Source organism: Homalodisca vitripennis, chromosome 8, assembly GCF_021130785.1.
Source record: "Homalodisca vitripennis isolate AUS2020 chromosome 8, UT_GWSS_2.1, whole genome shotgun sequence".
Classification (NCBI taxonomy): domain Eukaryota; kingdom Metazoa; phylum Arthropoda; class Insecta; order Hemiptera; family Cicadellidae; genus Homalodisca; species Homalodisca vitripennis.
Genome location: NC_060214.1, coordinates 9,832,957 through 9,852,099, shown reverse-complemented (window position 1 = coordinate 9,852,099; position 19,143 = coordinate 9,832,957). Strand labels below are relative to the sequence as shown.

The following is a 19,143-nucleotide window of genomic DNA, read 5'->3' as shown; positions in this document are numbered from 1 at the left end:
GTACTGGTGACATTGTTGTTGTTTAATTACATATAACAAACGTGCCCGACTATTCTCTGTTGATACCCGTCAGTCAGTGTCACTCGGTGACACCTGTCACGTGACGATATGAGGATATGTGCAACTGTACTGGTGACATTGTCCATGTTTAATTACATATAACAAACGTGCCCGACTATTCTCTGTTGATACCTGTCAGTCAGTGTCACTCGGTGACACCTGTCACGTGACGATATGAGGATATGTGCAACTGTACTGGTGACATTGTTGTTGTTTAATTACATATAACAAACGTGCCCGACTATTCTCTGTTGATACCTGTCAGTCAGTGTCACTCGGTGACACCTGTCACGTGACGATATGAGGCTATGTGCAACTGTACTGGTGACATTGTTGATGTTTAATTACATATAACAAACGTGCCCGACTATTCTCTGTTGATACCCGTCAGTCAGTCACTCGGTGACACCTGTCACGTGACGATATGAGGATATGTGCAACTGTACTGGTGACATTGTTGATGTTTAATTACATATAACAAACGTGCCCGACTATTCTCTGTTGATACCTGTCAGTCAGTCACTCGGTGACACCTGTCACGTGACGATATGAGGATATGTGCTACTGTACTGGTGACATTGTTGATGTTTAATTACATATAACAAACGTGCCCGACTATTCTCTGTTGATACCCGTCAGTCAGTGTCACTCGGTGACACCTGTCACGTGACGATATGAGGATATGTGCAACTGTACTGGTGACATTGTCCATGTTTAATTACATATAACAAACGTGCCCGACTATTCTCTGTTGATACCTGTCAGTCAGTGTCACTCGGTGACACCTGTCACGTGACGATATGAGGATATGTGCAACTGTACTGGTGACATTGTTGTTGTTTAATTACATATAACAAACGTGCCCGACTATTCTCTGTTGATACCTGTCAGTCAGTGTCACTCGGTGACACCTGTCACGTGACGATATGAGGATATGTGCTACTGTACTGGTGACATTGTTGTTGTTTAATTACATATAACAAACGTGCCCGACTATTCTCTGTTGATACCTGTCAGTCAGTGTCACTCGGTGACACCTGTCACGTGACGATATGAGGATATGTGCTACTGTACTGGTGACATTGTTGTTGTTTAATTACATATAACAAACGTGCCCTACTATTCTTTGTTGATCCTGTCAGTCAGCGTCCACTCGGTGACACCTGTCACGTGCACAGGTGGCAACTCGGTGGACTATACACCTGTCAGTAAGTGTCGACGATATGAGGATAGTTTATTACATATAAACAAACGTGCAACTGTACGTGTGATACTGTGTCACTCGGTGACATGTTGTTGTATGTGCAACTGTACATGTACATAAATTACATATAACAAACGTTCCGACTATTCTTGTTACCGTCAGTACAGTCACTCGGTGACACCTGTCACGTGACGATATCAGGCTACTGTAACTGGTGACATTGTTGATGTTTAATTACTATAAACAAACGTTTAATTACATATAACAAACGACCCTACTATCTCTGTGATACCTGTCAGTCAGAGTCACTCGGTGACACCTGTCACGTGACGATATGAGGCTATGTGCAACTGTACTGGTGACATTGATGTTTTAATTGCATATAACAAACGTGCCCCGACTATTCTCTGTTGATACCTGTCAGTCAAGTCACTCGGTGACACCTGTCACGTGAGACGATATGAGGCTATGTGCAACTGTACTGGTGACATTTATGATTAATGCATATAACCAAACGTGCCCGACTATTCTCTGTTGATACCTGTCAGTCAGAGTCACTCGGTGACACCCGTCACGTGACGATATGAGGATATGTGCAACTGTACTGGTTGACATTTATGATTTAATGCATATAACAAACGTGCCCGACTATTCTCTGTTGATACCTGTCAGTCAAGAGTCACTCGGTGACACCTGTCACGTGACGATATGAGGCTATGTGCAACTGTACTGGTGACATTTATGATTAATGCAATATAACAAACGTGCCCGACTATTCTCTGTTGATACCTGTCAGTCAAGTCACTCGGTGACACCTGTCACGTGACGATATGAGGCTATGTGCAACTGTACTGGTGACATTGTTAATGTTTAATTACATATAACAAACGTGCCCGACTATACTCTGTTGATACCTGTCAGTCAGAGTCACTCGTGACACGTGTCACGTGACGATATGAGGCTATGTGCAACTGTACTGGTGACATTTATGATTAATGCATATAAAAAACGTGCCCGACTATTCTCGTTGATACCTGTCCAGTCAGAGTCACTCGGTGACACGTGTCACGTGACGATATGAGGCTATGTGCAACTGTACTGGTGACATTTATGATTAATGCATATAACAAACGTGCCGAGTATTCTCTGTTGATACCTGTCAGTGAGAGTCACTCGGTGACACTGTCACGTGACGATATGAGGCTATGTGCAACTGTGAACATTGTGATGGTGACATTAGATTAATGCATATAAAAAACGTGCCCGACTATTCTCTGTTGATACCTGTCAGTCCAGAGTCACTCGGTGACACGTGTCACGTGACGATATGAGGCTATGTGCAACTGTACTGGTGACATTTATGATTAATGCATATAACAAACGTGGCCCCGACTATTCTCTGTTGATACCTGTCAGTCAGAGTCACTCGGTGACACGTGTCACGTGACGATATGAGCTATGTGCAACTGTACTGGTGACATTTATGATTTAATGCATATAAAAAACGTGCCCGACTATTCTCTGTTGATACCGTCAGTCCAGTGTCACTCGGTGACACCTGTCACGTGACGATATGAGGCTATGTGCAACTGTACTGGTGACATTTATGATTAATGCATATAAAAAACGTGCCCGACTATTCTCTGTTGATACCTGTCAGTCAGAGTCACTCGGTGACACGTTGTCACGTGACGATATGAGGCTATGTGCAACTGTACTGGTGACATTTATGATTAATTACATATAACAAACGTGCCGACTATTACTCTGTTGATACCTGTCAGTCAGAGTCACTCGGTGACACGTGTCACGTGACGATATGAGGCTATGTGCAACTGTAACTGGTGACATTTATGATTAATGCATATAAAAAACGTGCCCGACTATTCTCTGTTGATACCCGTCAGTCAGTCACTCGGTGACACCTGTCACGTGACGATATGAGGCTATGTGCAACTGTACTGGTGACATTTATGATTAATGCATATAACAAACGTGCCCGACTATTCTCTGTTTGATACCCGTCAGTCAGTCACTCGGTGACACGTGTCACGTGACGATATGAGGCTATGTGCAACTGTACTGGTGACATTTATGATTAATGCATATAAAAAAACGTGCCCGACTATTCTCTGTTGATACCCGTCAGTCAGTGTCACTCTGTGACACCTGTCATGTGGCGATATGAGCCTATGTGCTACTGGACTGGTGACATTGTTTGTTGTTTAATTAAATATAACAGACGTATATGATCCTCGTAGAGCTACTTGCAGATGTTATGAATTTAACAGTATAATGTATTAAAATTAAAATTTAAAAAACATTAATTTATTTTTTAACTTGTCTTCACGGCTCAAATAAGTCGTTAAATGTTTACATTATAGAGAGTACATAAAATGAACATAGTTTTCCTTTAATCTAATGTTAAAATTTTTACTCTTGTATCGGATTTATATTATAGTTTTATACTGTAAGATGGTACACAATGTAAAATTTCTTTATTAGTGTTTAGTAATCATATCTAAATAAAAGCTTTATTTCTCACTTGCGTGCTTAATTTCGAAATATTTACTAAGGTTACTAACCATATAAACGTATCATAACTTTTTGTTTAGATAATAAGTTGCTAAACATTGATTAGTATCTAGTATCTAAATTTCTTCTTCTCCTCCTAAAACTCAATAGATGGTCCTGTATTTGTTCTTTTTTATATTTAGTCACCCTTTCACTTAAATCAGTCCAATTCCTACATCTTCTGCCATCTATCAATCTCTACTTCAAGGAATATCCTCCACATCTCTAAGTCAACAATTCTCTTATTTCTCTTCCCTTCCCCCCTTATCACCCTAAATCATCCCTTCCTCTCCATTTACACAACCAACTTTATTCAAAATCCAGGTACAAAACTCTTATAAAGGTATTTGTATTTAAGAATTTTCAAAGTGATATATTCAAATATTTTCTCAGTAACCAAGAGAGTAAGGAATGAATGAAATGTATTCATCTTATGGGAATGTGTTACACTTATTTGAACAGCCATAACTAGTTATATAATTTAACGTTAAATTCTTGTTGTGTGACAAGAAAAGTGGAGTTATAAGCGAGAAACAGCCTCGCCTCGCCTGAAGCTTGGGATCTCAACCCTTCTGGGATTGTTTACCGTGAGGTCTCTGTAAGGGCTGGCCTTCTGTTTGTCTTACTCCCGAGAACTCTGTAATGATTTAGCACCAGTTATTAGGCGTGTAAGAGTTCGTGTGACTGACAGATGGGGATCCGAATTTTATTTTATAAAGAAGAGTCGATATAAAATAGTTCTTCCAGTTAAGTCAGAGGGAGGAGGTAGATATTGTGGCATCTGAAATGTTAATAATTTTAATTTCTCATGGGATATACGAGTAATGGATTTCTGTAGAAAACTTTTTTTAACAAATATTTAGGAGTTTTTTTATACATTCAAAAAAAGCCTTTATATATGTACAAAAATAAACTATTTTACGTAGCGATATATAGTCTTAGGATTTACATTTAATGGATATTTTGAAAACAAAATGTTTAGTTACAAATCACTTGGAAATGCTGTAAGCATTCCAGAAGATTTTTCATTTTTATCTTTATAACAATGGGATTCTGAATTTTGTTGAAGTTTTTGTTGGAAATTGTTCTTTAAAACCATTTGGAAATCCAATGAACAGTATTATTTACAAAATTATTTATTTTAAAAGTATGTAGTTTTATTTGACATAATACGTTGGTAGACATGTTTAAAAATTTAATAAGTTATCCAAATCAATTATTTGAAACCTTCATTCTCCAGCTGCATAAACATTATATGCATACAGATTTATATTTAATTCCATGTGAGAACCAGAACGCAGGTTCAACTTATTATAATTTTTCGCTTGGTCGTAATTGGTGATATCCAGTGATCAACTGTCTTTGAATCTTTTACATTATGAATGTTCTAAATTTGTGTTAGGATACTTTTGAAAATCAAGAATCTACAACATATGTAGAATATACATTTTGTGTTAAAGTGCTTAAATATTTGTTAAAACCGTTTGTGTGTAAATCACGTATTACGGTCCATTTACCTTTTTAGCTCTTATTTACCAAACGGGTATTTGAGTGAAAGCTGTCAGGTTCTCGGCAATGTGCGGGTCTAGGCCAGTCAGCCGGATGAAATATCCGCCGGATAGCCGCTTGGCGTTAATCACGTGACCAGTGAAGTATGAAACAACTGACTGAACCTCGTCCTGCCTGTAGTGAAGCCTGAGAGCGCTAGACGGCGCAGTCATACATCACTGTGACCGACACTGCAGTCACTGAATGAAAACACACAAATTTTCCAACATTATATATTTATAACACAACGAAGGGGTACACCACATCACCTGTCTTCACCGAGACTGAATGAAAAATTGCAAGTCCGTAACTTATTTCACTAGACTACGCGTGCACTATATCCTGTCAATTTCTCACTGCTACCATGGTTACCAATGAAAATATGTTTGCTAACGCTCAGCCAAATCTCATGGAGTGACATGCACTAACGTTGAATTCAATGTTGCTTCATCCAAAATTTGTCTCTAGCTCAGTTCGTGTTAGAGACTTCGTGCGGATAGACAGAAATTAAATTGTTACAAGCCCTTGAATTATTGGCTTTACTAACGCTCAGCCAATAGTATGACTTGAAAAATAACAACATTAAAATGTAATATAGAAAGAATAATGAAAAACTGTTTTGGATGGTACTTATAACGTTATATTAAAGAGGAAAAAGTGATAAAAAATCAAACAAATTTCATTAATCCAAACGACTGACTTAATAAAGAAATAATTTGATTTTTCAAGACAGCACAATATACATGTAATGAGATGAGTTTATCCATTGTAAAGAGTGTGATTTCTTCTTTTGTTAACAATCGCTTAACCTTGAACTTATAAACTATTTTATTTTGTGTAATTATAAAACTCATTTGAGTATAAAACATCATACAAAAACTCCTGTTAGTTCTTTTATAAGGAAAGATAATCAGACCGTGTTAGAAGTTTCTCCGTACCGAAAAGGTGAAACACAATATCATTGAATGAAAAATGATCAGACTCAATTAGCAGTTTCCTTTTACCGAAGAGGAGAAACTCAATTTTATGTTAGAAAAAATGATCAGGCCCTATTAACAGTTTCCTCGTACCGAAGAGGTTAAACACAATATTATGTAAGTAAAATGATCAGACCTTATTAATAGTTTCCTCGTACCGAAAAGTATAAACACAATATTATATAAGTAAAAATGATCAGACCCTATTAACAGTTTCCTCGTACCGAAAAGTATAAACACAATATTATATAAGTAAAAATGATCAGACCTTATTAATAGTTTCCTCGTACCGAAAAGTATAAACACAATATTATATAAGTAAAAATGATCAGACCCTATTAACAGTTTCCTCGTACTGAACAGGAGAAACGCAATATTATTTAGATTTCCACTAGATTCCTTAATCGTTATTATTTCCCTGTTTCTCTGAACAGTTAATCGTGCAAGATGACGCTAACAACCTCTAACCCAGTTCTGGTGTTGATTTATACGAGCTCGTTTACTTCTAAGCACCCGCTTCATCTTTTATGTAATACCTTTATAGTGTATTTTACAGCATTAAAACTAACATAAAGGCAAAATTCTTTCATCATAAATTTCAAAGATAATTTAAACTAGCAAGACTAATGTACTTTATTAAAAGTAACTTTTATTGTTGGGTAGATTAATCTTTTAGTGTGGTGTATATTTTATATCGTTTTTACAAACTAAGTGAAAACTAAAATAATTTATTAAAATAATAGCTACAGTAATTATATGGCAGCTACTTTAATTATAGCCAATATAAATTGGTTAGTTTAGGTTAGGGTAGGTTAAGTTAGGTTAGGTTAGGTTAGATTATTTTAGATTAGACTATGTGAGGCATTGTTTGGTTATGTTAGGGGAATAACACGTATCTAAGTGACTTGGATAGGTTTTGACTGACAATAGGTACTTTACATTTGTATAAAAATAGGTAAAATTTTAATGTCCAATTTTAAAGTAAAATACCAAGTTAAAAGTTGGAACAACAAAACCTCCTCTCCTTATATAAACCTTGTCATATAATTACTTGTCATTATTACAAAGGTCGTCTAGTCGTATTCTAGGTCTTATTCTAAGTCAAGGTCATTCTATTTTAATAAGTTCAGATTTTTCAACCCCCGAAACATTTTGAGAAAAATTCAACAAAATCAATTATATAATTGCTCACTGTATCATTGATTTTAAAACCCTCCTCTCGAAAACCTTTAATTATAAATTAAAACTGCTGAAATATAATTATCTACGTTATAATCATTAACAATAAAATAATATGTATTCACATAAATTATGGAGCAGTTTAATGTTACCGGATGGGCATATAAATTCTAAAGTATTTTCCTATACGGAAATAACCTACAAAGAGTAGCCTATGTATCATGGAGTTGGTGGTCGGAATGCTACTTAAAATAGGTCCTTAACTGAGTTTTGTGAATCTTTTCGTTACACATGAAACTATTGTGCAACTATTCTAAATTGCTATTTGATAAATTACAAAAGAATTATGTCACATGGTTTTTTTACCTTAATCTTTTACATAAGAAAGTTATACAACATTTAATATATTATTCTAGGTGTACAACGTTTTTATTTTAAGAATGAATGACCTACTGCAAATCATCTGGATGTTTTTTGAGTTGTATGGATGAAAGGACTAAATTTAATCCTTAACTATATTCAACTGTAAATAACCTATAGAATGTCTACATTCTTCTAAATTGTTGTATAGTACTGTATGTTTAAGTACGTAACGTTACATTGTTAAATAACACGAGTGGGTAATTTATACAGGGTGTCCAAAAAGTCCCGGGTCGGTTAAATATTTTTCAAAATATTTAAAATAGAGCTACAAAACCTTACACAAAGTTACTGGACATAAAAATCTATTTTATCACATATTCAGTGATCCGCTACTACCTCAGGGGGGCGGCCCGCTAGGAGTCAGAAGAAAATCTTAAATGTAAGCATAGGTTGATATGCATATCAAATAAAAGGTCTTTATTAGTAGAGTACAGAGCCGCAAACCCGACCTCAAACGGATAACCGAGTCAAAAATGACAGCCATTCAAAGATGGCTAGAGTTTGCAACTTAGGTTAATGTAAAAAATACACTGATAAGCTTTTTGATTTTAACTTTACTAACCCAAAACGGTTTACAATTAATTGTTGTTGTAATTTGCAATGAAACTTATTATTCTACAACATCAATTAATTGTAAACAGTTTTTGTTCAATTGACAGCCATTCAAAGATGGCTAGAGTTTGCAACTTAGGTTAATGTAAAAAATACACTGATGAGCTTTTTGATTTTAACTTTACTAACCCAAAACGGTTTACAATTAACTGTTGTAATTTGCAATGAAACTTATTATTCTACAACATCAATTAATTGTAAACCGTTTTTGTTAGTAAAGTAAAAATCAAAAAGCTAATCAGTGTATTTTTTTACATTAACCTAAGTTGCAAACTCTAGCCATGTTTGAACCGCTGTCATTTTTGACACGGTTATCCGTTTGAGGTCGGGTTTGCGGCTCTGTACTCTCTCTACTAATAAAGACCTTTTATATGATATGCATATCAACCTATGCTTACGTTTAAGATTTTCTTCTGACTCCTAGCGGGCCGCCCCCCTGAGGAAGTACCGGATCACTGAATATGTGATAAAATAGATTTTTTTTATGTCCAGTAACTTTGTGTAAGGTTTTGTAGCTCTATTTTTAATATTTTGAAAAATATTTAACCGACCCGGGACTTTTTGGACACCCTGTATAACGAGACTTATATAGCGGTTTCCAACGAATGATGGAAGTAATTTTGTTGGAATAGTTGTATAAAATGGTTTTGCTGTTCATTAACCTCTTAATAGTGTTTTCATTATTCTATTTAGGCCTACTCTTAATTGAGACTTTTTTTGAATGTAGACAAAGAGAATAAGTAGCTTTCTAGTTCAATTTGTACTTGTATAATTTTATATCGCAAAAACGTTCAGATTGTGTGTGACATAAATTTTATGTATAATTGTATGTCATTGTGTATGTCTAATTATATAATAATTTGCAAGAGTAACAATACATTTTTAACAAACGATAATCAACTTTCCTTGTAAAGAGGACGACCTTAGACATGTTTATCCTGGCTTCTTGTAAGTAGAGCTTATTTTGCAAAAAAGCCATTCTAAAGCCTTGTACTACTCTGTTATTTTTACTAAGGGCGTATGATTCCTAAACACATTTTTAATTTGAGCTCAGGGAAAAGCCTTTGTAATTAATTTGAAAGTTTTTAATTACACTAATTACCTACCTGTCTAATATCAAAGTTTATAAAATCGTAAAGACATCCATCTTCTTATCAGTCTACATTCCTGTAATACTTTTATAATAAATCTACTTTATATTTATTAAATTTTCAAGTTTTTCAAAATGAATTGGAGATTAATATTTATATTAGTTAAATGCAGAGACAGCATCAATTAAAAATATTTGTCAATTCACGTAAGGAGCCTTATTATTTTTGTAGCTATTTGTCTTCAGTCAGTCTTTGTAACAGTTATACAAGATAGGCTATTTAAAAAAAGGAAAGCGATAAATGCGTGAATAATATTCACGTCCGTTTAATATTCTGAACACAACGTAAATGTATGTACTAAGAAATAAAAATAAAATAAAGCCGTATGTAAGGAAACATATTTTATGTCATAGTTTTTTTGGTTTTGGAGATCTTTTACAGTCCAATACTTTTCCAATATCTTTTATGATTATATTGTTATTGATGTATTTAAATAATTTATTAAATTTCGATTTAGTTAATAATATTATTTTGATAGTCAACATACAGTGTTTCTTACGAAAAGGTACTTGATATTCTAATTGAAAAGGGTGTGGAATTCCAAAATTATCTGTCATAACGGAAGCTTAAACGTGTAAACCTCTATGTGGGACTCAGTACTCATGCTGGTTGAAATATCCGCCGAGTACAAATTGCAAAAAATCAAACATGATACGTATTCCGTTTGACATTTAACTTGACCTAGCATATTTTAATTTGGGTATGAAACATGTTTTGATCTGCTAACTTATTTTATTTTGGAATGAAAAACGCGCTTTATTTAGCTTAACTTGTTAATAACAAAAGCGGAGAGACATTTCGACAACGACCGTTACAAAGCGATAGCCGCCGGATATCGCTTTTAATTCAGTCGGATTAAACTGAGCGGAAGCCTTGGCACTCTTGATAACACTGTTTCACTCCGTTTTGTTCGGGGCGGAGTTTTCTTATAATTACGGTGGAATTAATTTCAGCTAAGTCGGTTTTTGTGGAACGTTCAAAGCGCAAAAACTGAATGAAACATTAAAATAAATACGGAGTGAGGGTGAGTAGGGAAACTTTCATATCTGTGAGCAGCCAGCGCGAGGTCGACACGGCGTGTTTGCCGCAGCTTCTGTGTAGAAACTGGACTCTTGTTTGTCTTAGGCCTCGCTCGTTCTGAGAACGTTTTAATGATTCAGCAGCCCTCGACGCTGCTACTTAATACTGAGGGTCGAAGGGCACTGAAGGAACGCTGCACATTAACATGTACTCTTTCTCCGTTTTAATTTTTTTATTCACTCAGCAATTGTATAATTCAATAAAATAAAAATTAAATATTTGCACTTTTATATGTAGTGTGTGTCCACAAAGCCGTTTCACATATTTAAACAATAATAATTAAATTAACGGTTGGAATAATCATATTTTTTATCAAAGATTGGAATCTCGTCACCCCAACATTTGACGCAAAGCGGTGATTTCCACTAACGTGATCAAATCAAATCAGATTTTTATTGCCGGAAAATTCTACAACGCATGGCAAAAGTCAACTTTTACTTGCTATGATTTTGTCATACACCCCACAATAGATTTCGTTCAAACATACAATTTTGTAAATGTACATACATCAATTCATTCGCCAATGATTCCTACTTCCGGCGACGGATTCAGTCAATCTTTTTAATTGGTGGTATCCCAATCATACGAGAAAAACCCGTTTACATTATGGAATATTTGTGACACTAAAAAGCGTTTCAAACGAGTTTTTAACGCCTTTGGCGTTGGAGCGTTGTTTATTGAATTTGGTAATTTGGCGATAGTTGCATTATAGGAATGGTGTGAGACGTACAATTAACTTCTTTATACAATGCGTCCACAAAGATATATCACACATTTAAATAACATTATTAAAAGTGCAACTGCACAATAATGACGTTAACACAGGGTTAAAGAGCCCTTTTAACAGTTTATCGCCAGGTTATCTGAGCTCGACATGAGCACCATGAATCGCCCTTCAGACGTCAAAGCGAACTTTGACCTCCTCTGATATTTTGATCAGGATTTCTGGAGTAATTGGTTAAATCTCAGCTCTGATTTGTTGCTTTTAATGTGCAATATACGAACGTTATGACGGTGCCCACATCTAAATAAGTGAAAGGTGACTTCATCACCAGAATCAATATGGTTTAAAAATTTTTAATTCAGTACATTTTCATACAGAATAACAACAGCGAAGTCATACCTCTTTAATGTCTCATCAGGTATAAAAGAAAGCAAAATGTGAGGTTTGTAACCATTAAATTGAAGTATTTTCATCAACACTTTGAGAACTGTAGAGTTAGAGACATCCAAGTTATGTGCTGAACAAATATTTTTGGACCTTTTAAAAACTGTTTTGGATACTCTCAACTGTTTCGACTCTTGTTTTAACCTACCTGTCCATTTAAGCGTCCTTAAGCTTCTCATCCCATTGATAAATGCTGTGTCAGTTAAACACATCAATCAATCAAGACTCGACGACGATACTCTAAAATTTATTGCACTGAAATCCAGAAGTAAACTTGCACAAAGTACACTGAAAATTTCTTTGCAAAGTTACAGTGATGACCGTTTTCATGAACACATTAGCCACGCATTACTAGATGACAGTAATGGGTAACTCGACTAAGGAAAATTAAACTTCATAAATAACCGTTTTAATTTACAACTGTTTCTTAGACCTGCTATGAATAATAGGTTAGCTAAAAACAATTAAAAGCGTGATTGGTAAATACACTGTATACTTAACACATTTATATACACGTACATTTCTACAAGTATATGCTATAAAAAGCACACACGGTAAATAAATTTTATTTACTTTACAATGAATTAATTCCTCTGTAGATACACGTCTAGCAATACATAATAATGCGTTATAAAGCACAAAGGGTTTGCTCCAGGGGTTTTAAGGTAAAACATAAGGGCACTACATTTTAACTCAGCGTATAAAATACCCGACAGATATAAAAAAATCCTATAATTTAACACTGGTGACCTACGCCCTTCGTAATTTGTAAAGCTTCGGCAAGCGCGTATAACGACACAAAAACATGTCATGACAGGCAGTCTTAGATATGAATTGTAATTGTTTTGACTCTTTTAAAATACTTAAATGTGTTTTGTACATTGCAAATAAAGTAAAACGTCATGTTTAGAGCTGATAAACGAGTTGCCAATAATATTCGAATGTTTAGTACAGTCAGTTTAAACGTTTTATTAAACGTAGTTTTTATTTTAATTTTGCCTCGTCCATTACAAATTACTTAAAACTAACCCTTGTTTAAAAACGTGTTCTAATTTCAATACATTTTAATTATTTAGTATGCGTTTCGAGTGCAACATTGGGTACCTTCCTTAATAACTGCAGACAATTTGCTGTTAAAAATTATGTAAATTTAAATATTATTATTATTAAACTTTTAGATGTAAAATATTAAACTATAGCTTCCCGCAAGCCTATTCTTATAGAGGTATACGCTCGAGTGATTTAAGGAAATTAAATTTATATACAAAATAATCCGAAGTTTATTAAGCCTGTTCTGGTACATTTGGAAATGATCGTAATAATACAAATGACTTAATGATGGTTAAGTTTAGCTTTCATTTCACTTTCCACCTAGTGCAGTGTCAACTTACTTACTGCACTGAGATTGAACTAAACTACGTTTTCGCAATATATCAACCCTTACCAAACTACCTTCGTCATAAATGACTTGATAGAACCAAAATTAGGCGTTTATTAATTCTATGTTGTTAGATTCAATGATTCTTAACCGAAGGGAATACATTTGTGTGAAATACTATTTCTGGGAAGGTGTAGCAAAGAGTTGTGCACTTTTTGTGCATCACTATTACATTATTTAATACCTTAAGGCTCACTCACCTTAATTATAAAAGTGTCCGGCTTTTATAATTAAAACTTCGTTTGAGGTGTTTTGAGACAAAAAGTAAGGTTATAGTTAATTATACAAGGCACAGAGTACAAATTCAAGGTTCATGTTGCATTACAAACGTGTCTAAGTTTAACACAGTCATAATTATTATCACTGTTTTTAAATTACGGCTATCGGTAGGTAACATCTCTAGAATGCTTAGAAATCGCAGAATGGAAATCTAATATCGTGGGTTTTCTCGGTTACAATTTCGGTGGTAATAGTTGTATATTTGATAATTTTCAATAGTTTCCAATTAGCTTGAAATGTTTAATATTTAAGATAAAAATACACTTATTGACTCAAACATTCTAATTGTTAGCTTTTTCCACATATAACTGTGGTGGGAAGTGTTGATTCAATGTGAATGTTACAATTAGATCAATTTCACCTTCCTTTAAGTGTACCTGATGAGACAAAGAGAATATCTCTTCACCTGGACTACACTAGTATTTAATACTATATACTGTAGTATTACTACTTACTACTTATATAGTAGTATAGGACCAAAAAGTATTTAATTTTTTTGCAATTTTAAGTTTTTGGTGTTAGTTACTAAAGTAATTTTATATTATAATAATGTAAAATTGTGCTCCTATGATTTCTAAATTTTTCTACCATAATGGAAATAAAGATGTTTTTGATTTGATTTGATTTGACTATATGTTGTCTAGGTGTCTCTGATGTCGAAGCTATATGATGAGTTCCTTTTGAGCTTCTTCTTTTTTGGATCTCTAGTCAGATTCCAGTCACTGCAAAAATACAGTTACAACCCTGGGTTCCCCTTATTGTTAATCAAATTTCGCAAATTGACTGACTCATTGATTACTGGTAATTGTGAAAGACATTTCACCCTCCTGTGCCAATGATTACTACAAGGATGTCATCGTATGTCATTTCCAAATGGAAATTGGCTAATAAAAATTGTATCAATGTTTTAATGTTGTTTTCAAAGATCAAGTGATTTAAATTTAGTTTTCTCAGCAGTACTTTTCTTAATGAAGTAATCTAAATTAATTGATGATTATATACAAATTAAATTATCATTAGAGGCTGCACAATTTATTTTGTATTCTAAATACTAAGCAGAATTTAAAAGTTACATTACGTTTATTACACTTATACATTTCAATGTTAATGATTCATATTTAATCTCTTAAATTATTATAATATGATCTAAAATGATAAAGGACTATCTTGTGAAGAATTAAATATCAATACGTTCGCGTGTGTGCGTGTGTGTTTAGATAAATCACTTTAAAAACTACGTGTTAAGTAATTAGCTTCTCACAATTAAAATACAAGTATGGGTTTTTGTTTAAATTTTACAAAATGATTAAAATATTTTTATCACCTATTTAATATTAATGTTGGATATTATAAATGTCTTACAAGCTATATCAGAAACCTAAAATAACTTTCCCCACTAATAATTCAACATATTTAAAAATAACAAAATGGTATTTTAGATTAAGTATTATTATTAAAACAGGAATATTCCTTTGTTTACTAAATAACATCTTCGTTTGTTTCAGATTCTCATCCTTGTTCGTCCATAAAAGGTAAAACGTCCATGTATACTGACATCCATTTGTTTTAGTGTTGACTTAATACAATTACGAGTAACTTAATCGACCATGTTTGCGAGAAGATACAAGGTTGTATAACATGTTATATTTAAAAGCAGTTTATTTTTATTCACGTTATACATGTTCAAAATCTACATAATTTACAAGAGCTTACGTGATATATAAGGCAAAAATAAATAGCCTACTCAAAATGAACAGAACAAACGCATTTAAATAAACAAACATCACCTTTCGGCTTATCAGACACAAAATATAGGTATACATCATTGTAATTCATAAGACGTAGCATTTTTAAACGCACGGACTCTGAAGCGAAATCCTTATCTATACTTGGTATTGAAATTACCCAAATATTGCTTTAAACTTATGTACTGAACCTTTCAATACTCGAAATGGTTGTTTAACCAAGTGGCTTAACCTATATAAATTAACTTTAAGTAAAAATGTATATATTGAAATTAATTCACAACGTAAAATACAAAAGAAGTATATCTATATTGTAATAAAAACGAGAAATATTCAAAATAAAGAACAAGAAGACACATTCAATCACTCTAACACCGACTGATCATATAAACGCAACAAGCAGCACCACCCCGTCACCCTCACAGACCCCCCCCCCCAGCAGCAGGCCCCTAACCCCCGCCCCGAAACGAATACGGTCCTCAATACATCTGATATCATCGGGAAGAGCGATCCAAAGGCGACCAGCCTGAACAGTAAAGGACCTATCAAAAATTTTTGATCGATGAAATGGAATTAATAGTAATGTGGTTCCCCTTCTTGTAGAGCGTTCACTAATATCAGAGATACAGATAAATAGGACTGGTTATGTAAGTTATAACTTAAAATCATTCCCTAGGAAATCTTTCCGTGAATATCTTCATCTGGTCTTGGAGTATTCACCCTATATATTCCGGTCTACGTACTCTTCCGACTTCGGAGAGAACGTAGAATTCTGAACTCTTACAACATTCTACTCTAGAATGTCTTCCTCTGTAAGAGCTCCTGTTTCTTTTTGTAAATTTCGTATATTAACACTCAAAGTTTAATTCCTGTCTGTAGATTTTCCTGGTCTGGATTGGATTTATCGTAATCTCTGAGAAATTTTAGCTGTTGAGAGACATCGGTCTTTAAGAGCTCACGGTACATGTAGTTTACTGTTTCTAAGAGCTCTCCACCTCTGGGAGCGCTCGATCCTAGAGAACTATCAGCCTCCTGGTATTTTTGAGTTCCTAACGTTTGGAAACTTTTGATGTCTAAAACGAATCGGTCGCTACATAGGGCATCAGGGATTTGTCTTGAATCTCGCACCGGGCTTTGGCACTTGCCAGCCTTTGAAAACTCTTAGCAAATCGGTGCACCCATAAGAGTCTGGGTCATCCATCTTGTTTGTGAGTATCAAGTGTCTCTAGGAGTATCCTCTCTCTGGGAGCTATAGGCATCTGGACGCCTTTAATATACCTCGGAATGAGCTTTCAGCCTCATAAAATTCCGGCACTGAGGCGGTTTGTAGTCAGAGGAGATCAGTGCTGTGGAAGCTCGCTTATATCTAGAATCTTCTATCGAGGAACTTACTGAAAAAGCTTTTAGCCTGTTTAGTCTCCTGGCTTCTAAGAACGAACTCCAGACGTTGGAAAATACCAGGCATAGTAAAGGACGAATCACTAGAATTCAATGGACTCCGAGAATAATCTTCTGCCTTGCCATAGAAGGCTCTTCCTTATTATGTTTTAACAGAATCTAGAAGATACTGGACTCTAGGGCCTCTATGCTTCAGGATTCATTCAGGCTCTGGAAGTTCCCTGGCTTGTAGAAACGTTTCATGATCTTCAGAGCAACAGTGATGTGTTTTTTTCCAGTTACCTCCGCATCGCACTGCCCTTGCTATCTCGTAGTGCAAAGTATCTCGTAATGCAAAGTATCTCGTAGTGCAAAGTATCTCGTACTGCAAAGTATCTCGTAGTGCAAAGTGTCTCGTAGTGCAAATTGTCTCGTACTGCAAATTATCTCGTAGTGCAAAGTATCTCGTGAACCTCGGTTACGGTTACGGTTAATAAGCAACGAAGTTTTTGATTCGATGCTGTGATTAGACACGAACACGTCCTCGGTCAAAAAATGAGTCGTACAGCAACATACAACTAATAATAAAGTCGAAAATATAAAGTATTAGCCTGTTTAATAATTCTGTTTGGATCAGGAATGTGAAATATTACGTCAGTACCAAAGTTTAGTGCATGAAATCGCGAACTTTAACTGAGTATAGTTTGGAAGTAGAACTTCCAGCACGTAAAGCAATGCTCATTTGATCCAGATGCGGGATAACTCGTTTGAACCCCCCCCCCCTCCCACCATCCACAAGTACTTAAGTAATAGAAACTATTTTCCGATTAGATTTATGCAATTGGGTTTTACCACCTCTAGCTAATTTTCCCTAGTAAATCATACACCTTGTTTTATGTAATTCAAGCAATTAGCATTTGAACTGTTTGAAAGTTTAATAAAAAATTCTTTCCATTTTAAAACTTTTACTATGTAAATCTTCAAACATATTGTATCACGCCACTGTAGTAATATATTTTCAACACTGTTGGACAACGTTTCTTCAACAAAATTTTGGGCGAGTAATTTAAGTAATATCAGTCTTTGTATAGATTATTTTCTTTCTAGTTTCTTCAATTGTACTCGTTTCAGACTTTGAAAATAATATATATACTTATTTATTTATTTTTACAATTTCTTATTACACGGACTAGATACAATATTGTGAGGCAATTAAATGTAATATAGTAATAAACGAGAATATAAGTTGAAAATAGTAAACATGTAGAGTTAGTTTAAGTACAACTACTTGATGGAAAAAAGGTTAAAATTATTGTAAATGATATAGTCTAAATACGTTTATAAAGTTAAGCATTACTTGGTTCCAAATCTGTATTTTTTTGTTTATAACACTTCTGATTTTGGAACAAGATGTCGAATCAGTCAAGTGAAAATTTGTAAAGTTGTGAAGTATCTATCATAATTTCAAATTGATCAACATATTTTCAGTCTACAAGTCCAGCTTTTGCTTAAAGACACTTGCAATTAATACTACAATGTTGTTTAAATAATTCTTTAAAAAGCCTTCCTTTTACCAAATTAAGTAACATTTTTAATAGTATTGTCGTTCGTGATCACTTATAAGTTGTCAAACATTTATCACTAGACCTCTTTGAGGTTGTAAAGAAAACTTACTTTTCAGGGTTATTGTTAATGATAAAATCACATTCGAAAAGAACAAAACAAGGTAAATGCGTTAAAAGGTTTTAAAATTACGTTTTTCAGAAAAGTTTCTGAGAGAGTAAAATGATGTAATGATGATAACATTGTCATTATAGGGGGTTAATGAAATGGCCATCACGGTTTTCCCTGTAAAACAAGAATATTTTTTTTTTCAAAATTCCCTTTGAGTGCCGCAGCGTTTTGCTATACGGTATGCATAAAATGCCGAGCAAAAATGCAAAAGGGTCTGGTTAAAAATTCCATAAAAAATGTATTTATTGGTATGATGTCTTGGGTTTTTTTTAGATAAATATATTTTATTTATACATATAATACATTGATCACTTATTTAATGTTTTTATAAAAATTAAAAAATCATTAACAAAAACTTTATGAGCAAAAACATTTTGTTTTTTATTTTGACAAACTTAGTGTTATTGAAATATTTAATTTTTCACTTTTAGTTATTCTATCTTATACTCCATTTAATTCTTTACAAAAAGACACATAAACATTTTTTTATATACTTATAAATAAAGTTTGGAAAATAAATATGAAAATATGAACCACTACAAAACTAGAAATTTTCTAACCTAACCTAACACTCTGTGTATTGTCTGCACTGCT

The 19,143-nt window shown here is 34.1% G+C and overlaps 1 long non-coding RNA gene across 1 annotated transcript in view; it reads left to right on the top strand.

The window, feature by feature from the left end:
* The window catches only part of LOC124367278, a 74,127-nt gene that overhangs the window by 12,877 nt on the left and 42,107 nt on the right, over positions 1 to 19,143 (top strand). The window contains exon 2 of the long non-coding RNA XR_006922884.1: positions 15,199 to 15,225. This is a non-coding gene — a long non-coding RNA (uncharacterized LOC124367278). The remainder of the gene's footprint in view (positions 1 to 15,198; positions 15,226 to 19,143) is intronic.